The following is a 6,000-nucleotide window of genomic DNA, read 5'->3' as shown; positions in this document are numbered from 1 at the left end:
GGGTGTGTGTGCACGTGTGTGGGCGTGTGTGATGAATTATGATAGGATGCATCTAAAGAACATTCAGATGTATTGTGACTTAAATGGATTAGAAAGTGTTCAGTTAGAGACTGACCTCCTGCACATTGATCTTTTCTACACAATAAATCTGTTTATCTTTACAGTATGTCAACACTCCTTGTTTTTGTTGAAAGGAAAGGGACCACTAGGATTATATTTTTAGAATGTCACAAGGAAATCATGAGTTACTTGACAGCTACTGTATATGCCTGGGAAAGTTGCTAAGACAGTGCACAAAACCCTGAAGTCCGATGTACTTTCTTTTCTCATTCTTGTTTCCTAAATTTTTGGTTTTACAGTAGACTTTCTTGCTGATACATACGTCCGTCTGCTTATGAATGTTTATGCCAACTTTCAGAGTAAGGGTATGAAACTGCTCAAGCGTTTCTGTTTTCATCCTAAGCAGAAGTAATTTTTTTCTGTGGTTTCAAGGAGAAACATCAAAGAGATTAGACTGAGCAGGTGGTAAAGCTAAATGAAAATATGAAGAATTCTTTGAATTTTTTTTTCTTGTAAGAATTTCAGAATACCTTTGGAACAACATAAACATCTTGCTGTATTGGTGCTGTTGGAATAGATCATATGGTAGGAAACTTCTGACCATGCTTTCATGAGATCAGCTGGCCTTCATGCAACTACATTGTCGCTGTTATCATTACCATCATCATAATCATCACTAATTTTGTCATCCCAAAGATTTAAAACAAAGATTGGAGCTATCTCTGGGGCATAATTGTCTTAGTCCAAGTTATATACACTTTTTTTTAACTTTTCATGCCTTGATATTCAAAATGGGTGACATTTGGTTCTTGGTGCAAGATGAGGAAGATCAAAAGACCTGGTTTTTATTACATAATAACTCCTACTTAAGGGACCACAGCAGGGGTGGATTCCTGCCAGTTCTAACCTCTTCTATAGAAGAGGTTCCACAAATCTACAGTGCCATTTAGAACCGGTTCCAGCTCCCTCCCCCACCCCCTGTTCACACATAATCAAGATGAAGAGCGAGAGGAGGAATTCTGGGAGTTGAAATCCACAAGTCTTAAAGCTGTCAAGTTTGAACACTCCTGGTTTTTTTTTCTAAAGGGCTAGGGGTGCAAGGGTCTTGTAACTTGACAGCTTTAAGACTTACATGCTTCAAATGCCAGTGTTTTTGAGCCAACATTTTGGTTGCTAAGCAGGAGCGTTGTTAAGTGAGTTTCACCACATTTTACAAGTTGGCCATGCCCACCCAGTCACATGACTGGCAAGCCACTCCCACAAAGCAGGTCACACCTACAGAAGAGGTTCTAAAAATTTTTGAAACCCACCACTGGACCACAGTGTGATTTAGCAAAAAACAATGCATTTTGTACAGGCCATTGCAGTTTCACACATAGGCAATTTATGGTTGGTTATGGTTATGGTTAAGTTTATTTATAGGCCGCCCTTTTCCCTGAGGGGACTCAGGGCGGCTTACAACTTATATAGGAAGGGGAAACATACAATGACATGTAAGACAATACATAATTAAAAGAGTAAAGCAACATTCATTCAACATTCGGGCGGAATTTAATTCTTTTTCCCCCTCTGACAATGCAGCAAGAAATAATGGCAAGTCCAATATCCCCATCCCACATTTTATGAGGAAGTTGGTATTTATCAATGGTGAATCTACACATATAATGAGAAGAAATTGTATGTTTCTCACAATAGATTAAGTTTCTTTTGTTCCAGATCAGACTTAAGTCTAAGATGGCCTCAGTGTGGTCAGTTCACCTCTTGCATCACTGCCTTATAAATAGCACAAGTTGTTAAATTGTGATTGATTATTTGCCATAAGTTCAGTACCAGCTCCTAGCAACTGTATAGAAAGGCTTGTCAGGATGGCCATTCGGGTCTTCCAAAGTGATCAAGCTCATCCATCTTACTGCTGTTTGAGATGTTCATGGGAATGGTAAATTATGTGTTGTTATAATAAATGGTAATCATGGTAAATTATGTGTCCAGATTCATTCCTACCCTTCAGAACAGAGGATTTTCTTTAGACCTATGAAAAACAACAAACACTGACTTATTCACACTGCATGGTAAATAGTATGCTGTGATAATAACATTTCAAATTAAGAGGACTTGTTAGAACAAACAACTATAAAACAACCCAACATTTTCTTCACTATACAAGGCATACCACAAGTTCTGATCATAATTTATCACAGATCACAATTTATAAGCATTGTTTAAAAATATTGCCGCATCTGATGAGTTTGAACATGTGACATCAAATTCCTAATGCCCACAATCAAATGAACTTGCAGCAAATGGTGCTAAGGCTAGTCAAGACATTCTTAAGAAGGCCTAGAGATGCTGAAGATGATCCTTGTCTTGCAATGTGGGGAGTCCCCAGCTGAATTTTTGTATGGGACGCTTGGTGGCATCTTTCCCCATTACAAATTCATGGAAATCCTATAAGGATCCTGCAGTGTAGAGCAAAATACACAGAATTTTCATCACAATGACAGAGTTGTGTCTCTTTATCCACTCTTACCAAATGATTACATCAGAGCAGAAAGTCCAAAATGTATGTATGTATTTAATGTATTTATTTATCCAATTTATACACTTCCTATATCACTTAAGTGACTTCGGGTGGTTTACCAGAGGCATTAAGCCAAGTAACATTGTAAAGTTCTCCATAATCCTACGAAGTCAAAATAGAATCAGAACAGACTCTTTGATATAATTGAAGACCCCTTCTCCAAATTTTACACAAAAGAAAGAACCAAATGGTCCAAAGCATTATAAGCAGAAACCTGAGAACAACAATTATTGACTGAAAATAATGAAGAATATCCAGATGTTACTATACATGTTAATAGAGTGGACATGTAATCAAAAAGTCAAGCAACCAATGTTTCAAAAATTGAACCTGTCCACCTTATGAAGAAAAATAATATGTTCCTTGCACTATATCCTTTTTGTTCCACATCAGAACCGAGTCCAACCCAATCCTTATAAACAAGTCTGCTCACCTCTTGTGTCGTTGCCTCCTCATAAATGAAAAAATATACATTCCATCGTGTATATTTTGATGCTACCTAAAAGGACTCAAATCCTAGTCACTTTAGGGACGAATCCATGAAGTTTTCTAGAGAGCATCTAAGAGCTTTTATTCACTAGCAGTGTTTAGCAGCCTTGGTATAGTAATGGATAAGCTGCCAGCATAATATCTGAATCACTGCACTGACTTCTGTGTTTTGTTGGTGCCAGATGTTTTGCCATTAAAAAAAGGAAAAACAAGATTGCTTCAATTATGGCTGGATGGATTGGTTAATGGGCTGCAACATCATGGATATAGGAATTAAAACTAGAGGTGCCAAGCCATTCCAAGGATTTTGCAAATAAATAAAATGTTAATTTCAAGATGGTGATGGGGCAGATTAATATATTATTAAAGAAGAAAGCAGATCGAGCAGAAATTATGTGGCATGGGCTGAATCCTATACCCAATTGTTCTTAATTATGTACAGTTCTGGGTTTTTTTTAAAAAAAATCTTTCTACCAGTGCACTTTCGAAATAACCATGGAGAGTAATGCAAGGGCTGCAGCCTACATAAAATGAGCAAAGTACAATAGGCATAATCATGAGATTTATAGAATTTGTGGCTTGGGTCATGTCATTTGATTGCTTCATTGACTATTCACAATGACTTTCCTGTGACACTTAGGCAATTAGGTAGAGTAAACAAACATTGTCAGTGTTGGAGAGATGGAACAAGAGGATGGGAATTGTCAGGAGGAAGGTCCACCGCCCTTCTTAACAGTCTAGCCAAGGAAGGACCTTGGACATATGTTAGGAAAAGGACAGACATCTTTGCATCATCAATGTCAGATTCCCTTCCTTCCCTCTTTCTTCATTGTAGGATGATGTTATGCAGTTGCACTGTCCTCCTAGAACCCAGCAGAGAGCCAGAGGAAGTTGTACAAGAAAACTTTGTCAATTCTGGTTCCCATATAGGCACCTCTTGTCTCCCTTTTTACTGTAAATTGGCCAAAGCTGCTGAATCATGAGGTAAAATCTCTCAGCCTTGTTGTGTTGGAAGAATGAAGTCGTCTTCTCTCCTCTGTCTCATGAGTTCCTTTTTGGCTAAAAGTAGAAGGCCTGATTTTGCCTTTCAGATGCTGTCACCCCCACCATTTTCTACATCAGCTTATTCAAAGAGAATATGTTTAAGGCTTGGACAGGAAATAGAGCAAACTTACTAGAAGGGATACAGTTTTTGTTGTTGTTGTTCTGCTTTACTTGTATAAAGACTGCCTTTTTCTACCATTCAAACCACTAAATTAATTGCTGGGAAATGCAGTTCTTGTTCTAGAAAAAAAGGTGAATAAACGATGCAAAATTATAACATATTTTTGTGATGTCTTTAAAATGTATTATAGAGTAAACCAGCTGTTGGCTTAGCTAGTTAACTCAGTGGCCTTAGGCATGTTGTGTTATAATAAGATACCACACATTAAAAAATATTCTCTAAATTTTCTCTTTTTTGCTCTCAACTCCTAGTGTCTTTAAGCATAAATCTAAAATCTCAGGGGTAACAATGAGCCAGGGTAACCTCTTTGGTTTTTATGCCTATGTGATTAAAAAAGGAATCGAATTCACCTTCCCTACTCCTACTCCAGCACCTTACCTACTAAATCAGAGTGCCTTTCAAACTCTCAATTTACATGTACATTGACATTTTCATCTGAGGACTTGTTCTGAAGGTCCCCGCTATCAGAAGCACAAGGTGTCCTTTCTTGCAGTAAAATCTTATCAATGGTAGGATCAAAATGAAGAAATCATTGTGCTCTGTCCCAGAAGATTTGGTAGATCTCTGATTTTGCAATTGCCTTAAAGGAATTCTTTTACTTATAGATTTCATTCTTTCTTTGTGTATTAAGCTTGGTTTAAGTTTGTGTGGTTTGTAGTTTTGGTAAGTATATATCTTTATGCTTTGGTGGTTTTGTAACAAACACTAAATCTTATAGGGTTTATGTGAGCCAAAACTCCTTAATTGACAGAGATATTTTGTCAACAGATTCTAGATGCCCAAATGTGTGTTTATCCCATTAATTGAAGTGGAATTGAGGCATGTATGATTTCCTTTAGAAATATTGTACTTTCTTTGCGCCCTCTTCCCATTGGACCATTAGATTTCACAATGCTTTTTGCTTAGGCTTGGATATTTTTGGTATGCTAGGACTGAGAAATCATGCTTCAACAAAATCTGCTAATCCCAAACATGAAACTATGATCGCTACATTTTCGGAAAAGGTGTATTTTGAAGTCCATATTTATTTTATGCACAATTCGGTGTCTGGTGTCACAATTCCAGTGGTGGTTAGACTTTCAGATTGATGGTCTTAATTGCTTAGATGGAAATCGGTATTGTTTCACCTTCTTCAAATATTTGCAAATTGCTCTGCTGCATTTCAGCACCCACCTTTTTGTGCATTTTATTATCAGTTTCTGATTCTGTTGTGAACCTGAAGTAAAACAATTCTTGCCCATCTAGTGAAAATGAATATTAGTCTACATTTCATATGTTCCAGCATAGGGCAATAGAGAACCAGCCTACTCTCCTTTGCTTCACACTCTTCTATGCCCCCAACCTAATTTTGTGTGGCAAGGCATTGTATACCCCAAACCCCTTCTGTTTGTTCTCAGTGGGGGCAGCCCTCAATTATGTTGCATTGCCTCGAGGCTTGTGGGAAGGGGAGGAACTGGAAGCTGTCTGTGAGAGATAAGAGTCTGAGGTTAAGAACAGACCAACTGTTATGCCCCAGGAGATTTGCTGCTCTTTGAATAACCTTAGTGTGGCTAAGTGATACAAATCAGCAATATTTTGATATATTCCTCCACTGAGACAACCGCCCATCCTTTATGGGGCATGAGTTTTCATAAACATACAAGACTGA

This window comes from Thamnophis elegans, chromosome 1 (assembly GCF_009769535.1).
Source record: "Thamnophis elegans isolate rThaEle1 chromosome 1, rThaEle1.pri, whole genome shotgun sequence".
NCBI lineage: Eukaryota > Metazoa > Chordata > Lepidosauria > Squamata > Colubridae > Thamnophis > Thamnophis elegans.
The sequence above is the reverse complement of the archived record's forward strand: the minus strand, read 5'-3'. Positions refer to the sequence as shown.